Here is a 23,566-nt window from a genome sequence, read left to right as displayed (position 1 = left end):
CTTGGCTTAAATGTTATCTTCTCAAAGAAGTGCTCTTTTGCCACTGTACATGGATTAGGTCCTCCTCATCCCATAATTCTCTGTAACATCCCTGTTTATGTTTCCTCTATGTACTTATCTCAGGTCATAATTACATATTTGAATATGTGTTTTCTTGTTTGGTATCTACCTCTCTGATTATATTTGACTGTATAAGAATAGCAGTGGGAGTTTAAAAAAAATGTAAATGTGAATGAGAATTATTTCAAAAGAAGGACTGAACATTTTTCAGATCAAATTAGATGAGAGGGCAAATAGAAGGAGATGTTAAATGTAATTAGGTTTCCCTTTTGGAAGACTATAAGATAGAGATACCACTTGACAGAAATAGAATAATTGGGAGAATAATTCAATTTGAATGAAATTGAGGAGGGAGAAAATTACTTCTGCTTAGAAATATATATTATGGCTAAAATAACAGTGGGGCATCTCTGTGAAGATATCACATAGACAATCTGAATTATGGTAGTAGAACATAGGTATGAGGTCAGAAATGGAGACATAGTTTTGGGAGTAACTTACATCTTTTTCATCGCTTATCAATTTAGTATTCAATTTCTCCTTGAGCCATTCCAAACCTTCTGCTTTATATTATTCAATAAGCATTTTTCCTGGCTCTGTGCTAAATATAAGGACACAATAATTAACTAAGATGGATGCTATTTCTGCTGTCAGAGTCTACAGCACAAAAGGGGAGAAACGATTAAATAAGCAATTGCAATAGAGTATGATACACTACACACCACAGGGATTCAATAAGCATGTTATTAGGAACTCATAACAGGAAAAATTAACCTAGTCTTGGGGTCAGGGAAGGTTTTTCTGGGGGCGGGGAAGTGATGCTTTACTGAAATGCAAAGGAGAATAAGGAGTTACTCAGGAAAAAAAGGAAAGAGGGAGGCTCCTTATGTGAAGGAAACATGTATGCAAATCTTGAAAGCAAGAAAAACCGTGCAGCTCAAGTATTCCTACTTTCGCCCAGAAACTATTCTCTACCCATCCATTTAAATTTGTTTTTCAAGTTCATTGAGATATAATTTATATATAGTAAAATTCATCCTTTTTTGATATAAGGTTCTATGAATTTTGGCAAACTTGTGCTGTCATGTAACAATTTGACAATCAAGATATGTCATATTTCTATCACTCTAAAAAGTTCTGTAACACGTCTTTGTACCTCCCCTACCTCAGCCCCCTTGCCACTGCTGATTGCATTTCGATCCCTATAGTTTCCCTTTTTCCGAACGTTGTATAAATGGAATCATATAATATGTAGTCTTTCGAATCTGGCCTCTTTCACTGAGTGTAATAATGGTGCTGCATGTATCAGTAGTTTGTTCCTTTTTTATTGCTGAACTGAATCCATTGTAGAGGTATACCACAATCTGTTTCATGTTAATGGACATTTGGCATGTTTCCAGCTTTTGTAAACTATGGACAAAAGTGCTATAAACATCTCCTTAGAGGTTTTTTAATGAAGTATAATTGGTTTACAATATTGTGTTAGTTTCAGGTATATAGAAAAGTGATTCAGCTATATATATATATATATATATATATATATTTCAGATTCCCATAGAGTTTTTTCTGTGGATGTAAGTCTTCATTTGTTTTGAATAAATACCTCGGAATGGGACTGTTATATCATAGAATAAATGCATGTTTATCTTTATAGGAAATTACCAGAGTGGCTGTACCATTTTGCATTCCCAAAACCAATGTATGAGAGTTCCAGTTATTTTGCATCCCTACCAGCATTTGACATCAGTTGTTCATTTATTTTTTAAGCCATTCTACTAGGTATGTAGTGATGTCTCATTGTCATTTTAGTTTGCAGTTTCCTAATGACTAATTGTCTCGAGCATCTTTTCAGGTACTTGTTTGCCATCTGTGTATCTTCTCCTGTAAAGTGTCTGTTTAAATCTGCTGCCCATTTTTTTTCTTTTTTGGATTGTTTTCTTATGCTTGAGTTTAGTGAGTCTTTTACGTATTCAGTTTACCAATACTTTATCAGAGCTGCAATTTGCAAATGCTTCTTCCTACTGTGTGCCTTGTCTTCTCGTTTTCTTAGACTGTCTTTTAAAGAGCAGAATTTTGTCTCTTATAAAGTCTAATTTATTAATTTCCTCATTTCTACCCAGTATTTTAATCCCATTCCTTTCTAGAACAATCTTTTTCTGCCTACCATCATGCAGAAGTCTCCCACTTTTTGAAAAAATCTCCCTTTACTTCCCTGGTGGCTCAGACAGTAAAGTGTCTGCCTACAATGCGGGAGACCTGGGTTCAGTCCCTGGGTCTGGAAGATCTCCTGGAGAAGGAAATGGCAAACCACTCCGGTATTTTTGCCTGGAAAATCCCATGGATGGAGGAGCCTGGGAAGCTACAGTCCATGGGGTTGCAAAGAGTCGGACACAACTGAGCGACTTCACTTCACTTCACTTCCCATTATCATCCATCCCCCATCATCACTATCCTTTTTCTCCTTCATTCCCCTGCCAAATATTTGGGATGTATGTTCTCTACAATGCTCCATTTACTTACCACTTAGTCATTCCTGAAAATCCCTGAAAATTTGCTTCCATCCATACCACACTACCAGAGCTAACCTCTGGATGTCACCAAAAAGCCTCTTACGTGTCGATTCCAATTTCTAGACCCTAATTCTCTACTTTCTTTTAGCTTAACCCTTCCTTCCAAAAATTAGTTTTTAACCTCTTACTTTCAACGTTCCCAAAAAGTCAATCTAAGTTTGTATAGTAGAGGGCTTCCCATGTGGCTCAGCTGGTGAAGAATCTTCCTGCAACGCGGGAAACCTGGGTTCGATCCCTGGCTTGGGGAGATGCCTTGGAGAAGGGAAAGGTTACCCACTCCAGTATTCTGGCCTGGAGAATTCCATGGACTGTATAGTCCATGGGGTCACAAAGAGTCGGATATGACTAAGCAACTTTCACAATCACTTTTCATAGTAGCCCCTTAGGGGTTAATTCAGTTGTGGAATGCCATAAACAAGGGTTTCTTTACTGAATAAATTCAAGATTTTTTTGTCCTGAATTCAGACAGAAGCAGTAAATATGCAATAGGTGTTACATTATTTACAGATAATTAATTCTCTTAAATGAGTTGACTATCACCACTTATGTTTTTCAATGACTTCATTGTTTTTTTAAAAATCTATACTCCCAATAACATAAATTTCAGCGCAACCCATGACTGATTTTTTTTAAATAAATTCTGAATTTAGAGTCCACATGAGTGAAATTTGACTCTAGCTATTTTATTATATTATAATATATATGTTCATTTATATTCTGTATTTGGAAGAAATACAATCCAGGAACAATCTCCAAGCACAGGGAGAGAAGTAGTTATAAAATTGTAAAGTTTGTTTCCAATATTTATTAGGTAGAGAAGCTGAAATACAGTAAAAGAATTTTCCCCCCAAAGTAAAGTCATAAACAGGCAGTGCAAAGAAGTTTCGGTTTTGGTTTTACCTCATTGGAACCGTAAATAGCAATCAGTTTATTTCTCTCAGGTATTCCCCTAACCACCATTCTTTTCCTTTCCATTTGCCTTCTCTTCCTTTTTTATTTCCTCTAATTAGCATAATGACCAGACAATATGACTAAATTAAGTCATTCCATTTCTCTCCACTCTAGGTCAAGGTAACTACTTCTGGTTACCCTATTTTCTGCTGGCTTCCTTTTACCTGCTGAACAGACTGCTTTCAGATGGACAGCTCCTGCTTTATTCTTGGACAGAGCAAAGGCTGAAATTTTCCTGAAGCTGATTCGTGTCATAAGGCCAGGCTCAGGAAATCAGTGGTCTGAGGTCTTGTATGTTTGTAGCGTGAGAATATCAATACACTCTGAGCATACTGGGCAGCAGCATCATATAGTGGACACAACTTTGGTGTTAGAAAGATCTCAATTCAAATTAATCTTGACTGGTAAATAAAGTCAATAGATCCTCTGGAGCATATTTCTTCATCTCTGAAAGACAGATTAATAATATCCACTTTAACTTCCTGTTAAAGAATCTGATACTTAGTAAGCCCTCAATACAATTTGGTCCCTTCTTTTCCTCTTCAAGTTTTTTTAATTGAAAATAACTTTTTAAAATGTCATCCTTTCATGGTCCATTGATGCAAGGCCAATCCTTTGGCCCTTTCCATAGGATACATTGATGTGATAGGGAGATGAGGGGATATACTGTCTCCTGAATAGATTTGTGTTCTAAGGAGGACTGTCAGGAAAGGAATTTTGATGTAGCAAGGGCAGTGCTAGTGGCAATTTCAGTATTATGTTCTGGGAAATCTAAAAGTTCTATGAGGCTTCTCTGAAAACATGAAAATAGGAAACATTTCATTTCTGCCTGCTCTATAATCTATAAACACCACCTAACAATATACATTGGTCATCAGCATTCAATTGCACTACTTGACATAGAAAGAGCTTAACAGGTTTCTATGAAGATCGCATAGGAAATACAAGTCTATAAAGTTCAAAGCACCTTATAGATCTTTATTTTGTCCTGAAATATTGTGCATTTATTATATGAAATAAATTACACACTAACATTAATTTGAAATTCTTTTTGTCATATTAAGAGTACACATGATCTTTGACTTGAGCGACTTCACTTTGATCTTTGAATTAATTATACTTCTAGGAATCTCTCCTAGAATATGCTCATATGTGTGTACAAATATGCATGCAGAACCATATTTACTGCAGAGTGTTTGTACCAACAAAGAGTAGTAAGAATTGCTTAAGTATTATAGAATAGTCATATAATAGAATACTATGAATCCATTAAATGATAAACAATTATTAATCAGATAGCAACTACATGCTCAGAACCTTATTGAATGCTGAAGGAGAATAAAAAGAACTATATGTCATGATTTTTATCCTGGAGGAGTTTATGACTTGGTTGAGAAGGGTCCAAGATGCAAAGATCCCCAGCTTCAAATTGTATGTCTTCGTGCTCACTTCAGCAGCATATATACTAAAATTGAAAGGCTACAGAGATTAGCATGGCCCCCTGGGCAAGGATGACATGCAAATTCATGAAGTGTTCCATATTTTTTTAAAAATAGAAGAATAAAATGAAAAAAAAAATGTCTGCTACATGAGTCAACTTTTTGGTTTGTGTTCTTGAAGAAGAATCTTCTGGACAAGAGGATGGCAAACTACAGCCCATCAGCCAAATCCAACTCCTTGCCTATTTTTGTAAACAAAATTTAATTAGAACACAGACATGCCCATTCATTTATCTATTGTCTAGTTTACTTTCCTTTTTTAAAAAAAATGCTTATTTATTTATCTGGGTGCAGCGAAGTGCTGGGTCTTAGTTTCGACACTGGGGATCTTGAATCTTTGTTGCAGCACGTGGGATTTTGAGTGGTGGCATGTGAACTCTTAGTTATGGCATGTGGGATCTAGTTCTCCAACCAGAGATGGAACCCAGGCCCCCTGCATTGGGAGCATGGAGTCTTAGCCACTGGACCACCAGAGAAAGTCCCTAGGCTACTTTCCTTATACAGAGCTGAACAGTTGTAACAAAGATCTTATACCCCACAAAGCCAAAAATATTTACTAACTGGTCCTTTACAGGAAAAGTTTAATCCTCTTGTAGGCCTTAAAAAAAAAAAAAAAACTTCTTAAAAAAGGGGTTGGTGGTGCCCTGTGACTACCTAGAGGGATGGGGGGTAGTTGGAGATAGGTTCAAGAGGGAGGGGACATATGTGTACTTATAGTTGATTCACGTTATTGTATGGCAGAAACCAACGCAACACTGTAAAGCAATTATCCTCCAATTAAAAATAAATTTAAAAAAAAGCCCAAGATTCACTGGAAAAAAAATGGATTGGAATTAAGGATGGTGGTTTGAAAATATGTCCTTAAATTCTTTTATATGTTTTCCTTTACTAGATGAAGCTGAATCCCTGGGGCACCCATGTGTGGGCAATTTGTGCTTGCTGGTGGTGGCCACGTTGCTTTCTGATAGAGGTGTGGAATTGGTGGCTGTGGCCTCTGGCTGGAATGAACCACAGTCTCTGAGGAAGCAGGGGAGCTGAGCTGGAACTATGGCCAATATAGTGGTAGCAGTTAGACTGACCATTGTGCAGGTCGTTATGTTTTGCAAGCCGTGAGGCATATGGACTCTCAAGTAAAACAGATTTTTCACAATCTATCCAAGTCTGCCTTCACTAGTGACCATTACAGAGATGAGTTTGAATGCAAAGTGACAAAATGGGAAGCAGCATTAATACTAGGTTTAAGTTCTACTGCCAATAAAGAAAAAATAAGAGATGCTCATCGATGAATTGTGCATTTAAATCACCCAGACAAGACAGGATCTCCTTAGATAGCAGTCAAAATCAATGAAGCTAAAGATTTACTAGAAGCTCAAGCTAGAAAATGAAGTAAATGTATGATGAATTTTAAGTTCTTATTCATTTGTGTACGTGGGTACCAGCTTTTTATCATAAAATACCTCAAAGCTCCAAAAAATAAATAACTAAAAATAAAAGATGAAGCTTAATTTTCTTCTGAGTATGGACTGAACTTAGTAACTTCCTTCTAATAAATAGAATAATATGCAAATAAGGGTGTGTGAATCCTGACACTAGATCATAAAAGATGTTACAGTCTTCTCCTTGCCCTCAGATCACTTGTTGGAAGAAAGTTGATTGCTATGTTGTGAGGACACTCAAGTAACCCTGTGCAGAGGTCCACGTGGTAAGGAACTGATACCTCCTGCCAGCAACTAGCAAGGAACTGGGCCTTCTACTAATGGCCACGTGAGGAAACCCTCTTGGAAGCTCCAGCCTTCAGCTCCAGTCAAGCCTTCAGGTTGCTGGAGTCTTGGCTGACGTCTTAACTGCAACTTCATGAGAAACCCTGACTCAGAACCACCCTGTTAAAACCACTCCTGAATTCCTGACCCACAGATAACTGGGAAATAATATCTCTTGCCTTAACCTGCTGAATTTTGGGGTAATTTGTTATTTGACAATAAATAGCTAATACAAACTGAAGGCTATAGATGCTCTAGAGCAGCGGGTCTGCAAACTCTCTGGAAGGGCCAGACAGTCAATATTTTAGGCTTTTGAACCATCTGGTCTCCATGGCAACTACCCCACTCTGCTGTCATAGCAGGAGGGCAGCCACACACAATAGGTAAACAAATGTGCATGGCTGTGTTCCAATAAAACTTTATTTACAAACACAGGCATCAGGGTTGTGGGCCATAGTTTGCCAGCCTCTGCTCTAGAGAATCAAATTTTAATGACATTAAGCAATGATTAGAAAGGAGTTGTAGAAACTGGGGAATTTCTCAGCTGAAGGCTGCAAAACCAACTACCAAGGAAACCCCTGATTAGAAAAGGGTATGTGCACAATATGGTCACAATTCTTTTTTTATCTTTCCCTGTAAGTTTTTGCCAAGAGAAGAAAAATAAAATAATTGGAAGGGTGATGAGATTTTTTTTCCCCCTAAGAAATTCTAGAATGAGGACTGAGCACCCACTAGGGAAGAGAATGAGAAAACTGAAAATAGGAGGAAACTGCTCTTATGGTCTTTTTGCCAAGCTGCTAAGACCTGTGAGCACCAGTGCCAAGGCTAGTGTTTTAAACATGCAAAGCAAGTTTGTTAATGATGGAAGATTATCTTTCATTAACACCTGGAAATAGGACAAGGAACTAAAATGTAGTTACTGTTAGTGGAAATTAAAAAGGGACCCAGACTTTACTTAAGTTTATTTTATACCATTTTGCTCCAAGTATATCACATTTTCTTCGTGGTCCTTAGGACTTAGAAATTGTTCAGGTCTGTAAACTTAGTAAACATAATATTATGAAAAAAAAAAAAAAACCTCATAACTTACTGGAATGATATGCTACCAATGTCTGTTAGAAGAAAGCCTGACTGGATCTTACCACCATAGTCAGAAGTCACTATTTTTAGTGGCAACTCCTCAAACTGCAGGGTCACCATGCAGTCATGCAATCCCAACCTATTATCATCACAGCTAAGATTTACTGAATTCCTACTAAACACCGGGTGCTGGGCAAAGCACATTATCTGCATTATTTCATTTAATCCTTTCAATAACCCTAAGGGGTTAGGTTTAGCATTATCCTCATCTTACAGATGAGAGAAAAACAACAACAACTGAGTGCAGTAACTTACACAAAGTCATTCAGTAATAAGTGGCAGAGTTAGAGTTTGAACCTGGCAAGTCAGCCTACAGAGCCCACAGCCTTGATCTACCCCTGCTGCAAACCCTGAGGAGAAAAGTTTAAGTGCAATATTGTGTGATAACTATGACCTCACATTTTCTTTCAAAGATGATCAGTTTGATTGGGTAAAGAGAATTCAAATGCGTTAAACAATTGAAAAACACTCTGACAAAACACAATAGTAACAATCATTCATTGCTTTTGGTAGAATAGCCTCTAATGGGGGGTTGGTTTCTAAATCAACAAGTAAGGAAAAAACTAAACATAGACAAATTACTCCAAAATGCCTTAAAATTGCTCATGAAGTACATTTTGATAGACACAGCTTTGTAAGGAAACAATAGATTCACCTCTCCCTTCCCATGCTCCCTCTGGGGTGTATCCACATTTAGAATGGCTAAGCTTTACCTTCAAAATGTAAATTCTCTCTCCTCTCTCTCTCTTCTTTCCTCCTTTCTTTCATTGTGTGTATTTTAATGTACATAATTTTAAAATATGTATGATGTTACTCCAGGCTTCCCAGATGGCTCTAGTAGTAAAGAACCCATCTGTCAATGCAGGAGACATAAGAGATGCGAGTTCAAACCCTTTGTCGGGAAGATCCCCTGGAGGAGGGCATGGCAACCCACTCCAGTATTCTTGCCTGGAGAATCCCACGGACAGAGGAGCCCGGCAGGCTACATAGAGTCCACAGGATTATAAAGATTCGGACACAACTGAAGCGACTTGTAATTGTAATTAGAGTATGATGTCAGTCTATTGTACAAACCTAGAATGGAGAAGGCAATGGCACCACTCCAGTACTCTTGCCTGGAAAATCCCATGGACTGAGGAGCCTGGTAGGCTGCAGTCCAGGGGGTCGCTGAGGGTCGCACACAACTGAGCGACTTCACTTTCACTTTTTCACTTTTATGCATTGGAGAAGGAAATGGCAACCCACTCCAGTGTTCTTGCCTGGAGAATCCCAGGGACGGGGCATCCTGGTGGGCTGCCATCTATGGGGTCACACAGAGTCGGACACGACTGAAGTGACTCAGCAGCAGCAGAATGGAATATAAATGTGAAGGCCACCCGAAGTAAAGAAAAGTAATAATTTTTCTTTTATAAACACAGTATCTCAAGGATAGTCTAACATGCCAGTGTCATGGCATATACACACTCTCCATTCTTCTAAGAAAATCATCTTAGTCTACCCTGGGCATGGACATGATTCAAGCACAAGCAAATTTCTCACAAGAAGAGCAAATTTCTCTTTCATCCTAGTTGTCTAAAATTAGTACAAGAATTGAGGTGCTTTTTGAGATGACAGAACTTGGAAAGCTGAGACCAAGAAATTTAGGAGATGGTGCTTGGAAAAAGAAACATGAAGCAAACAAGAGGAGAGGAAAGGACAATAAAGAATGCTCTGCCAGGGAACTCATTTCAGAGAAAGAAGGCAAACAGGGCAGGTGGAGTGAGAAAAAGCTCTCTGCAAAATCCAGCACATCATGCATATTCCCAGGTCTCATTATATTGAGCCAAGTCCAGAAAGGAGCTTATTCGCAAACAATTGTCATAAAGTTTAAAAAGAAGAGGAGGGATTGAAACAAGGCTATAACTAGAGCAGGGTGAGTGACACTAAAAGATGATGCTGTGAAAGTGCTGCACTCAACATGCCAGCAAATTTGGAAAACTCAGCAGTGACCACAGGACTGGAAAAGGTCAGTTTTCATTCCAATCCCAAAGAAAGGCAATGCCAAAGAATGCTCCAACTGCCGCACAATTGCACTCATCTCACACACTAGTAAAGTAATGCTCAAAATTCTCCAACTCAGGCTTCACCAGTATGTGAACTGTGAACTTCCAGATATTCAAGCTGAGTTTAGAAAAGGCAGAGGAACCAGAGATCAAATTGCCAACATCTGTTGGATCATTGAAAAAGCAAGGGCATTCCAGAAAAACATCTATTTCTGTTTTATTGACTATGCCAAAGCCTTTGATTGTGTGGACCACAACAAACAGTGGAAAATTTTTTAAGAGACGGGAATACCAGACCTCCTGACCTGCCTCTTGAGAAATCTGTATGCAGGTCAGAAAGAACAATGGACTGGTTCTAAATAGGAAAAGGAGTGTGTCAAGGCTGTATATTGTCATCCTGCTTATTTAACTTATATGCAGAGTACATCATGAGAAATGCTGGGTGGATGAAGCACAAGCTGGAATCAAGATTGCCAGGAGAAATATCAATAACCTCAGATATGGAGATGACACCACCCTTATGGCAGAAAGTGAAGAAGAACTAAAGAGCCTCTTGATAAAAGTGAAAGAGGAGAGTGAAAAAGTTGGCTTAAAGCTCAACATTCAGAAAACTAAAATCATGGCATCTGGTCCCATCACTTCATGGCAAATAGATCAGGAAACAGTGGAAACAGTGAGGGACTTTATTTTGGGGGAGCTCCAAAGTCACTGCAGATGGTGACTGCAGCCATGAAATTAAAAGATGCTTGTCCCTTGGAAGAAAAGTTATGACCAACCTAGATAGCATATTAAAAAGCAGAGACATTACTTTGCAACAAAGTTCCGTCTAGTCAAAGCTATGGTTTTTCCAGTAGTCATGTATGGATGTGAGAGTTGGACCATAAGGAAAGCTGAGAGCTGAAGAATTGATGCTTTTGAACTGTGGTGTTGGAGAAGACTCTTGAGAATCCCTTGGACTGCAAGGAGTCCACCCTAAAGGAAATCAATCCTGAATATTCATTGTAAGGACTGATGCTGAAGCTGAAACTCCAATACTGTGGCCACCTGATGTGAAGAACTGACTCATTTGAAAAGACCCTGTTGCTGGGAAAGATTGAAGGCAGGAGAAGGAGGAGACAACAGAGGATGAGATAGTTGGATGGCATCACTGACTCAGTGGACATGAGTTTGAGTAAACTCTGGTAGTTGGCGATGAACAGGGACGCCTGGCGTACTGCAGTCCATGGGGTCGCAAACAGTCAGACACGACTGAGCAACTGAACTGACTGACTGACACTTGCCTTGAGCACCAGATTTAAGAGGTGCCAAAAAACTCAATCATGAAGATAAATAATACTTTAATTCAATAGTCTAAAAAATCAAATTGGCAAGCTACAACTAGACACCTGCTTTGCCAATAATGTTTTATTGGAACCAAGGTCAGTTTCAGGGTGATGTTATTCAGTTACTCACCCATGTCTGATTCTTTGTGACCCAATGGACTACAGCACACCAGGCTTCCTTGTCTTCACTATCTTCTGGAGTTTCCTCAGACTCATGTCCACTGAGTCTGTGATGCTATCTAACCATCTCATCCTTTTCTCCTTTTGCCAGCATCAGGGTCTTTTCCAATGAGTCAGTTCTTCGCATCAGGTGGCCAAAATATTGGAGTTTTCAGCTTCAGCATCAGTCCTCTCAATAAATATTCAGGGTTTATTTCCTTTAGGATTGACTGGGTTGATCTCCTTTCCATCCAAGGGACTCTCAAGAGTCTTCTCTAGCACCATGATTCAAAAGCATCAATTCTTTGGCGCTCAGCCTTCTTTATAATCCAACTCTTACTTACATACATAACTACTGGAAAAACCATAGCTTTGACTATATGGACTTTGTCAGCAAAGTGATGTCTCTGCTTTTTAATACACTGTCTAGGTTTTCATAGCTTTCCTTCTGAAGAGCAAGCATCTTTTGATTTCATGACTATAGTCACAGTCCACAGTGATTTTGGAGCCTGTTTCCCCTTCTATTTGCCATGAAGTGATGGGACTAGATGCCATGATCTTAGTTTTTGAATGTTGAGCTTTAAGCCAGCTTTTTTATTCCCCTTTTTCACCCTCATGAAGGGGCTCTTTAGTTCCTATTAACTTTCTGCCATTCAGTTCAGTTCAGTTCAATCGCTCAGTCGTGTCCAACTCTTTGCAACCCCATGAATCGCAGCACACCAGGCCTCCTGGTCCATCACCAACTCCCGGAGTTCACTCAGACTCATGTCCATCCAGTCAGTGATGCCATCCAGCCATCTCATCCTCTGTCGTCCCCTTCTCCTCCTGCCCCCAATCCCTCCCAGCATCAGAGTCTTTTCCAGTGAGTCAACTCTTCGCATGAGGTGGCCAAAGTACTGGAGTTTCAGCTTTAGCATCATTCCTTCCAAAGAAATCCCAGGGCTGATCTCCTTCAGAATGGACTGGTTGGATCTCCTTGCAGTCCAAGGGATTCTCAAGAGTCTTCTTCAACACCACAGTTCGAAAGCATCAATTCTTTGGCACTCAGTTTTCTTCACAGTCCAACTCTCATTGGTATCATCTGCATATCTGAGGTTGTTGGTATTTCTCCTGGTAGTCCTGATTTCAGCTTGTGATTCATCCAGCCTGGCATTTTGCATGAGGTACTCTTAACTCAGTTGGTAAAGAATCCGCCTGCAATGCAGGAGACCCTGGTTCGATTCCTGGGTCAGGAAGATCTGCTGGAAAAGGGATAGGCTACCCACTCCAGTATTCTTGCACTTCTTTTGTGGCTCAGTTGGTAAAGAATCTGCCTGCAGCGCGGGAGACCTGGGTTTAATCCCTGGGTTGGGAAGATCCCCTGGAGAAGGGAAAGGCTACCCACTCCAGTATTCTGGCCTAGAGAATTTCATGGACTGTATAGTCCATGGGGTTGCAGAGGGTCGGACACAACTGAGCGACTTTCACTTTCACTTTCACTCTATATATAAGTTAAATAAACAGGATGACCATATACAGCCTTGATGTACTCCTTTCCCAATTTTGAACCAGTCTGTTGTTTCATGTCCAGTTCTAACTGTTGTTTCTTGACCCACATACATGTTTCTCAGGAGACAGGTAAGGTGGTCTGGTGTTCCCATCTCTTGAAGAATTTTCTAGTTTGTTGTGATTCATAGTCAAAGGCTTTAGCATAGTTGATGAAGCAGAAGTAGATTTTTTCTGGAAATCCCTTGGTTTCTCTATGATTCAATGAATGTTGACAACTTGATCTCTGGTTCCTCTGCCTTTTCTAAATCCAGCTTGAACATCTGGAAGCTCATGTACTGCTGAAGCCTAGCTTGAATGATTTTGAGCATTACCTTACTAGCATGCAAAATGAGCAGAATTGTCTGGTAGTTTGAACATTCTTTGGCACTGCCCTTCTTTGGGATTGGAATTAAAACTGATCTTTTTCAGTCCTGTGGCCACTGCTGAGTTTCCCAAATTTGCTGACATATTGACTGCAGCACTTTCACAGCATCATCTTTTAGGATTTGAAATGACTCAGCTGGAATCCCATTACCTCTGCTAGCTTTATTAGTAGATAGTAAAGCTTCTTAAGGCCCACTTGACTTCACACTCCAGGATATCTGGCTCTATGTAAGTGATTACACATCATGGTTTTCCCAGTCATTGAGACCTTTTTTGTACAGTTCTTCTGTGTATTCTTGCCACTTCTTAATCTCTTCTGCCTCTGTTCAGTTCAGTTCAGTTACTCAGTCGTCCAACTCCTTAAGACCCCATGGACTGCAGCTCAGCAGGCTTCCCTGTCCATCACCAACCCCCGGAGCTTGCTCAAACTCATGTCCATCGAGTCACTGAAGCCATCCAACCATCTTATCCTCTGTCGTCCCCCTCTCATCCTGCCTTCAATCTTTCTCAGCATCAGGGTCTTTTCCAATAAGTCGGCTCCTCACACCTGATGTGAAGAGCAGGTGGCCAAAGGATTGGAGCATCAGCTTTAGCATCAGTCTTTCCAATGAATATTCAGGATTGATTTCCTTTAGGATTGACTGGTTGGATCTCCTTGCAGTCCAAGGGACTCTCAAGAGTCTTCTCCAAACCACAGTTCAAAAGCATCAATTCTTCTGTGCTCAGCTTTCTTTATGGTCCAACTCTGACATTTATACATGACTATGGAAAAACCATAGCTTTGACTAGACAGACCTTTGTTGGCAAAGTAATATCTCTGCTTTTGAATATTCTGTCTAGGTTTGTCATAGTTTTTCTTCCAAGGAGCAATCACCTTTTAATTTCATGGCTGCAGTCACCATCTGCAGTGATTTTGGAGCCCAAGTAAAGAAAGTCTGTCACTGTTTCCATTGTTTCCCCATCTATTTGCCATGAAGTGATGGGACCGGATGTTAGGTCTGCCTCTGTTAGGTCTTATGTTTCTGTCCTTTATCATGCCCATCAGGATGATTGAGGCAGGGTCACAAAACTGCTCAATAGCATTCTGTCTTCATTTAAAAACTAGAATTTTGTTCAACATAGATATTTTGCATTAATTTAGAATTTTAAAAAATACTACACTAAAACATTGTTTATTTTGATTACTGATTTTGGGGACTCCTCTTATATGTTTTGCCTTATTCACTGCACCCTAGTCTTGGCTTGGGTTTTAAAAGTGAGGGGAAGGAGGCAGCAAGAGATAGTCAGTGGTTTAAAGACATATGCAGGGATTTGGGGTCAAGACTTAAAGCAGAAAAGTTGGAGACTCCATTTTATCCTGCTGTGTGCATTCTGTGCCCTGGGCGCCCTCACGCCAGTGAAGGCCGTTCTTTCATTGAGCTCCTTCTCTTGCCTTGGCAGCTGCACTCACTTTTATATGCAGGTTCTGGAATGCTGGGAGCTGTATAGCAGCCAACATCTCTCCTCTCCCTTCTCAAACATGACGTTCTCTGTAATTCTCTTACAGACACCTCTTTCCTTAGCCCTTCTCACCCAGGGAGCCTGATCAAGGAATCTAAGAACTAAGCCTCATTTGCCTTCTCTGGGTATGCAAGTGAATTTGCATATATCTTGTGTCCATTTGCATTCCCCTCACATGGGGCATTTAGAATAAAAACAACATTCATGAATCAAAATGAAGCTTGTTCCATTCTTTCTCTGTCAAAGTATGGCGTAAGTAAAAGGATACCACAGTGTGAGAAAAGGGCTGAAATTATATTTGCCAGGGTTATGTGTAGTTTTAAAAGCAATTCAATTTAGTGGTATTTACCACCACAAAATTGGGGTTTAATATTTATAGGTTTAGCCCAGGAGAATACAATCATTCAAGACCGAAATGGCCACCCTCTTCCTCTACCATTCTTGTAGAAATTTGAGCTAAAGGCCCCTAAAAGCTGAAACTGCCCTCTTTCCCTCCCCCTGGTCACTGCTTAATGGGTGGGAAGCCTGATGATTCCAGTCAGTTGACTTCTCCATTTGAGATGAAATGCATGAAGACCAACTAAAAAGGAGAAAAGGAAGAAGGAGTGATGCTCCTTTATCTTTCCTCAGCCTCTTTGGAAACTTAAAGAACTAGGGAAAAGAAAAAAGTAGCTTGATATGAACACTGCACAGAATTTCATCTAAAGAAACAAACCAGTGAACAGAGGGCTACTGGTCTCAAAATGAGAGGGAACCCCAAATGGTGAAAACTGACATGATAAACAAGGATAAATTCATTGCAGAGTTGTTGTTAGAACTGTTAAATAAGAATATGTCAACGAGCTTTCAGCACCAAGAGTAAAAGCACCTAGCTAAACGGTAGAGTTTTGCAATCAGTGTGACAGGTAGATAGTTCAGTGAAGAAGGATGACTCAAGCCTTCACAGCTCAAGAAAAATTCACTTAGTGCATTTCACCTCCTTATTGTATAATACTCAGTTTTTGAAGCAACTTTCTGGTCATTGGATGATTAGTAACCAAGAGAAGGGGTATTTTGGAGAATGGATTTCTAGTTTCAAACAGATATACCTCTTACTATAACTTTCCAAATTGGCATCCTAGTTTGTAATTCAGAGTTTTATAAATTTTGTTGTGTATGAATTAATGTGTAATTCAACTCTTGACTGAATTGAAAAAATCAGGCTTCTTAACAAACCTGTCAAAAAGTCTTATCACTTCTGCCTTTAAAATATCATATGCATCTGGAGAAATACTATGATAAGCTTGCAGATATATATGAACAGAGGAGCTCCATTACCATTGTTCTGCTGCTGCTAAGCTGCTAAGTCGCTTCAGTCATGTCCGATTCTGTGTGACTCCATAGACGGAAGCCCACCAGGCTCCCTGGTCCCTGGGATTCTCCAGGCAAGAACACTGGAGTGGGTTGCCATTTCCTTCTCCAATGCGTTAAAGTGAAAAGGGAAAGGGAAGTCGCTCAGTCGTGTCCGACTCTTAGCGACCCCATGGACTGCAGTCTACCAGGCTCCTCCGCCCATGGGATTTTCCAGGCAAGAGTACTGGAGTGGGGTGCCATTGCCTTCTCCACCATTGTTCTACTATTACTACTACTACTACTACTACTACTACTAAGTCGCTTCAGTTGTGTCCGACTCTGTGCAACTCTACAGACGGCAGCTCACCAGGCTCCACCGTCCCTGGGATTCTCCAGGCAAGTACACTGGAGTGGGTTGCCATTTCCTTCTCCAATGCATGAAAGTGAAAAGTGAAAGTGAAGTCGCTCAGTCGTGTCCGACTCTTCCTGACCCCATGGACTGCAGTCTACCAGGCTCCTCTGTCCATGGGATTTTCCAGGCAAGAGTACTGGAAAGTTGTCATTGCCTTCTCCGACCATTGTTCTAATAGCCATTAAAAAAAAAATCTTGGAAGTAACCAAATGTCCATCACTAGGAGACTGGTTAAATATATTATGGTAAATTCATACAATGTGGAACACTACCATATGTAAAAATAGATAGCCAATGGGAATTTGCTGTATGACTCAGGGAATTCACACTGGGACTCTATAACAATCTAGAGGGGTGGGAAGGGGTGGGAGGTGGGAAGGAGGTTCAAAACGGAGGGTACATATGTATACCTATGGCTGATTCATGCTGATGTATGGCAGAAAGCAATATGATATTGTAAAGCAATTATCCTTCAATTAAAAATAAATAAATTTTAAAAAATTCACACAGTGTAGAACTCTGACAGCTATTAAAAAGAATAAGATAGATTTATATATAATGTATATATGATATTTATGATCAAAATTTTCTGCAATGATATCAATGTTGGTAGTTGTTTAGAGTAGGATTGGAGAAAGACTAGGGGAACAGTAGACTTTTATAAAGTACTTCAATAACCATTAAAATTTTTACAATGGTCATATAGTTCTTTTATATAAAATATTAATTTATAGTTATTGATGTGTAATAACTAAAGTAATTAATATACTCTATAACTATATGGATTTACTAATTCATATATATCACATACACACAGAGTGAGTGTGAAAGTAAGCACTAGCGCATGCAAAAGAAAACATGCTAATTATAAAATTTCTCATTAAGTAATGGGATACTAGATTTTTATTTTCTTCTTTAAAAAGTTTTTTTAAGATTTTTATAAGGATGTTGGTATAGTTTTCTTGCTGTAAATAGCACTCATTTATTCTTTCAAGTTACAAAAATTATCCATTTTCAGAGTAGAAAACTTAGAAAATACACACAAAAATAAAAGAACACTATCAAAATTTACCTGTAACTTCAATATCCAAAGTAACTATTGTTAACTTTTTGGTTTATAACTTTCTGGTCCTTTTGCAGTGTTTTTCTTACTAAAAAGATGATCCTTGTATTTGCTCTGTGATCTGTGTTTTTGTTTGTTTGACATATTTTCCAGAATATTTCTCCATGTCTGTAAAGTATTCTCCAATATGATTTTTATAACTGCATAATATTCCATAATAGGATATGTTATAATTTACTAAGCCAACACTCTACTTCTGGATGGTCCCACTTTTTTTAACATTCTAAATAACTCACCACTGAGCATTCTTTTGACTGTATCTTCACATCCATCCCATTGTTTCTTCTGGGTAGATTCCTAAAATTGAAATTTCTGGACCAAAGAGTAAGGCATTACATTTTTATTGTGGTAAAATACATACAACATTCAATTTACAATTTTAATCTTTTAAAGTTTACAATTTAATGCCATCAGTTACATTTACAATGTTGTGTAAACATCATGACCATCTAGTTTTTCATCATCCCAAATGAAAATCTCATCCCCTTTAAGCAGTAATTTCCTGGTCCCTTCTTTCCTCAGCTCCTGGCAACCACTAAGCTGCTTTCTAACTCTTTTGGGCCATACAGACTGATATATCTCAGTATTCAGATTTTCCTGTTCTAGATATTTCATATAAATAGAAATATTTGGCCCTTTGTGCTTAGCTTCCTTCATTTAGCTAATATTCTTAAGCTTATCTATTTGTAATATATATTATTACTTAATCCTTTTATATGACTGAATATTATTCCTTTCTATGGCTAATGCTAAGTCACTTCAGTCCTGTCTGACTCTTTGCAACCTATGAACTGTAGCCCTCCAGGCTCCTCTGTCTATAGGATTTTCCAGGCAAATACTGGAGTGGGTTGTCATTTCCTTCTCCAGGGGACCTTCCCAACCCAGGGATTGAACCCAAGTCTCTTATGTCTCCTACATTGGCAAGAGGGTTCTTTATCACTAGCGCCACCTGGGAGGCCCCAACACATTTAGTTAATTAAGTCATTTGTTGTTGCACATTTGGGTTGTTTCCACTTTTAGGCTGCTATGGACATTTTGGTACAAGTTTTTGCTGGAACATCTGTTTTCAATTCTTTTGGACATACAATTGACCCTTGAATAACACAGGCAGGTGAAGATTCACATATATCTTGACAGTCCCTCCATATCCATGATTACACACCCTCAGATTCAACCAATCATCTTGGTTCCTGTTCTGTTGTAATACATATTTATTGGAGGGAAAATCCATGTATAAGTGGACCATGGCAGCTTAAACCTGTGTTGTTCAAAGGTCCACCGTATATCCAGGGGTGCAATTATCAGATCATGTGGCAATTCTGTATTTAACTTCTTGAGGAAATGCCAAACTGTTTTCTACAGTGGGCTATACCATTTTGCATTCCTATCAGCAATGTATAGAGTTCAAATTTCTCCCCATTCTTATCAACATTTGTTATTTTCTATTGTTTTTATTGTTGTTAAAATGACCATTCTAGTACATACGAAGTGGTATCTCATTTCGGTTTTGATTTTCATTTCCATAATGACTAATGCCAAATGATTCCTTTTTGCCAAATTCAGACTGAAATTGAAGAAAGTAGGGAAAACCACTAGACCATTCAAGTATGACATAAATCAAATCCCTTACAGTTATACATTGGAAGTGACAAATGGATGCAAGGGGTTAGATTTGATAGATGGATTGCCTGAAGAACTATGGATGGAGGTTTGGAACATTGTACAGGATGTGGTGATCAAGACCATCCCCAAGAAAAAGAAATGCAAAAAGGCAAAATGGTTGCCTGAGGAGGCCTTACAAATAGCTGAGAAAAGAAGAGAAGCAAAAGGCAAAAGAGAAAAGGAAAGATATAGTCATCTGAATTCAGAGTTCCAAAGAATAGCAAGGAGAGATAAGAAAGACTTCCTAAGTGATCAATACAAAGAAATTGAGGAAAACAATAGAATGGGAAAGATTAGAGATCTCTTCGAGAAAATTAGAGATACCAATGGAACATTTCATACAAAGATGGGCACAATAAAGGACAGAAATTGTATGGACCTAACACAAGCAGAAGATATTAAGAAGAGGTGGCAAGAATACACAGAACAGCTATACAGAAAAGATAGTAATGACCCAGATAACCACGACATTGTGACTACTCACCTAGAGCCAGATATCCTGGAATGCGAAGTCAAGTGGGTCTTAGGAAGCTTCACTGTGAACAAAGCTAGTGGAGGTGATGGAATTCCAGTTGAGCTATTTCAAATCCTAAAAGATGATTCTGTGAAAGTGCTACACTAAATATGCCAGCAAATTTGGAAAACTCTGCAGTGGCCACAGGACTGGAACAGGTCAGTTTTCATCCGAATCCCAAAGAAAGGCAACGCCAAAGAATGTTCAGACTACCGCACAATTTCAATCATATCACATGCTAGCAAAGTAATGCTCAAAATTTTCCAAGCTAGGCTTCCACAGTACATGAACCGAGAAATTCCAGATGTTCAAGCTGGATTTAGAAAAGGCAGAGGAACCAGAGATCAAATTGCCAACATTCACTGGATCATAGAAAAAGCAAGAGAGTTCCAGAAAACCCTCTACTTCTGCTTTATTGACAACGCCGAAGCCACTCACTGTGTGGATCACAACAAACTGTGGAAAATTCTTAAAGAGATGGGAATACTAGACCACCTTATCTGCCTCCTGAGAAATCTGTATGCAGGTTAAGAAGCAACAGTTAGAACTGGACATGGAACAATGGACTGGTTCAGAATTGGGAAAGGAGTATATCAAGGCTTCCCAGGTGGCACTAGTGGTAAAGAACCTGCCTACCAGTGTAGGAGACGCACGTTTGATCCCTGGGTTGGGAAGATCCCCTGGAAACTGAAATGGCTACCCACTCTAGTATTCTTGTCTAGAGAATTCCACGGACAGAGGAGCCTGGGAGGCTACAGCCCATGGGGTCGCAAAGAGTCGAACATGACTGAAGCGACTTAGCACAGCACAGTGCATGTCAAGGCTGCATATTGTCACCCTGCTTATTTAGCTTTTATAAAGGGTTCAGTTCAGTTTAGTTCAGTTCAGTCGCTCAGTCGTGTCTAACTCTTTGTGACCCCATGAATTGCAGCATGCCAGGCCTCCCTGTCCATCACCAACTCCCGGTGTTCACTCAAACTCACGTTGGTGATGCCATCTAGCCATCTCATCCTCTGTCATCCCCTTTTCCTCCTGCCCCCAATCCCTCCCAGCATCAGAGTCTTTTCTCTTCACATGAGGTGGCCAAAGTACTGGAGTTTCAGCTTTAGCATCAATCCTTCCAAAGAACACCCAGGACTGATCTCCTTTAGAATGGACTGGTTGGATCTCCTTGCAGTCCAAGGGCCTCTCAAGAGTCTTCTCCAACACCAGAGTTCAAAAGCATCCATTCTTCGGCACTCAGCTTTCTTCACAGTACAACTCTCACATTCATACATGACTTCTGGAAAAACCATAGCCTTGACTAGACGGACCTTTGTTGGCAAAGTAATGTCTCTGCTTTTGAATATGCTATCTAGGTTGGTCATAACTTTCCTTCCAAGGAGTAAGCATCTTTTAACTTCATGGCTGCAATCACCATCTGCAGTGATTTTGGAGCCCAAAAAAATAAAGTCTGATACTGTTTCCACTGTTTCCCCATCTATTTCCCATGAAGTGATGGGACCAGATGCCATGATCTCAGTTTTCTGAATGTTAAGTTTTAAGCCAACTTTTTCACTCTCCTTTTTCACTTTCATCAAGAGGCTTTTTAGTTCCTCTTCACTTTCTGCCGTAAGGGTGGTGTCATCTGCATATCTGAAGTTAGTGATATTTCTCCCGGCAACCTTGATTCCAACTTGTGCTTCTTCCAGCCCAGCATTTCTCATGATGTACTCTGCATATAAGTTAAATAAGCAGGGTGACAATATACAGCCTTGACGTACTCCTTTTACTATTTGGAACCAGTCTGTTGTTCCATGTCCAGTTCTATACAGGTTACATCATGCAAGATTTCCGGGAGAAATATCAGTAACCTCAGATATGCAGATGACACCATCCTTAAGGCAGAAAATGAACAGGAATTTAAAAGCCTCTTGATGAAGGTGAAAGAGGAAAGTGAAAACCTGGCTTAAAACTCAACATTCAAAAAACTAAGATCATGGCATCCAGTCCCATCACTTCGTGGCAAATAGATGGGGAAACAATGGAAACAGTGACAGACTTTCTTTTCTTGGGCTCCAAAATCACTGCAGATGGTGACTGCAGCCATGAAATTAAAAGACCCTTACTCCTTAGAAAAAAAGCAATGACCAACCTAGACAGCATATTAAAAGGCAGAGACATTACTTCGCTGACAAAGGTCAGTCTAGTCAAAGCTTTGGTTTTTCCAGTAGTCGTGTATGGATGTGAGAGTTGGGCCATAAAGAAAGCTGAGCACCAAAAATTGATGCTTCTGAACTGTGGTGTTGGAGAAGACTCTTGAGAGTCCCTTGAACTGCAAGATCAAACCAGTCAACCCTAAAGGAAATCAGTCCTGAATATTCATTGGAAGGACATGCTGAAGCTGACACTCCAATCCCTTGGCCACCTGATGCAAAGAGCTGGCTCATTGGAAAAGACTCTGATGCTGGGAAAGATTGAACGCAGGAGGAGAAGGGGATGATAGAGGATGAGGTAGTTAAGATGGCTTCACTGACTCGACAGACATGAGTTTGAACAAGCTCTGGGAGTTGGTGATGGACAGGGGAGCCTGGCGTGCTGCAGTCCACAGGGTCGCAAAGAGTCAGACATGACTGAGTGACTGAACGGAACTGAATGACTAATGATGCTGAGCATCTTGTTGTGTTCTTGTTGACCATTTGAATATATTCTTTGGAGAAATGTCTATTCAAATTCTTGGTCCATTTTTAAATTGAGTTGTCTTTTTATTGTTGATTTGTAAGAGTTCTTTATATATTCTGGATACTAATCCTTATCAGTCCTGGGTGTTCTTTGGAAGGAATGATGCTGAAGCTGAAACTCCAGAACTTTGGCCACCTCATTCGAAGAGTTGACTCATTGGAAAAGACTCTGATGCTGGGAGGGATTGGGGGCAGGAGGAGAAGGGGACGACAGAGGATGAGATGGCTGGATGGCATCACCAACTCGATGGACGTGAGTTTGAGTGAACTCTGGGAGTTGGTGACGGACAGGGAGGCCTGGCATGCTGCAATTCATGGGGTCACAAAGAGTTGGACACGACTGAGCAACTGAACTGAACGGAACTGAATCCTTGTCAGATATATGATTTACAAATATTTTTCCCCTTCTGTGGGTTGTCTTTTCACTCTTCTGATAACGTCCTTTGATGCACAAAAGATTTTCATTCTTACGAAGCCTAATTGTCTATTTTTTCTTATATTACTTGTGCTTTTGATATCATAATTAAGAAACAACTGTCACATCCAAAGTCATGAAGGCTTGACATTTTTTCCTCAAAAAGTTTCATAGTTTTAGCTCTTATTAAATATAATGATCCCTATATTTGATTCATTTTGAATTAATTTTTGTATATGCTGTGAGCTAGGGGCCTAACTTTATTCTTTTGCATGTGGATATCCAGTTGTTCCATTACAGTTTACCAAAAAGATTATTTTTTCCCCATTGAATAGTCTTGGAACTCTTGTTTAAAATCAAAGTATTGCTTTGAGATCAGAAAACAAAATCAAAGTAATACAAATGTATATATGGAATATGTTTCCTCTTTTCTTCTCTATCACTTCTATTACCTTTCATCAGGTCTTATGCCCT

General features: G+C 39.5%; 1 long non-coding RNA gene, 1 other non-coding gene and 1 pseudogene across 2 annotated transcripts in view; 2 read left to right on the top strand and 1 right to left on the bottom strand.

Moving 5' to 3' along the window:
• Positions 1-3,372: 3,372 nt before the first annotated feature.
• The window catches only part of LOC123335071, a 43,094-nt gene continuing 22,900 nt past the window's right edge, over positions 3,373-23,566 (bottom strand). The window contains exons 2-3 of the long non-coding RNA XR_006553373.1: positions 18,018-18,093; positions 3,373-4,028 (exon numbers count right to left, since the gene is read on the bottom strand). This is a non-coding gene — a long non-coding RNA (uncharacterized LOC123335071). The remainder of the gene's footprint in view (positions 4,029-18,017; positions 18,094-23,566) is intronic.
• Positions 5,023-5,127, top strand: LOC112587140. Its single transcript, XR_003111674.1, has one exon. It is a non-coding gene; the product is annotated as a U6 spliceosomal RNA (small nuclear RNA).
• Positions 6,128-6,465, top strand: LOC102413863 (annotated as a pseudogene).

The sequence above is a fragment of the Bubalus bubalis genome, chromosome 9 (assembly GCF_019923935.1).
Source record: "Bubalus bubalis isolate 160015118507 breed Murrah chromosome 9, NDDB_SH_1, whole genome shotgun sequence".
In the NCBI taxonomy this organism is placed as follows: Eukaryota; Metazoa; Chordata; class Mammalia; order Artiodactyla; family Bovidae; genus Bubalus; species Bubalus bubalis.
Note: the sequence above shows the minus strand (reverse complement) of the source record. Positions and strands in the feature narration are given on the sequence as shown.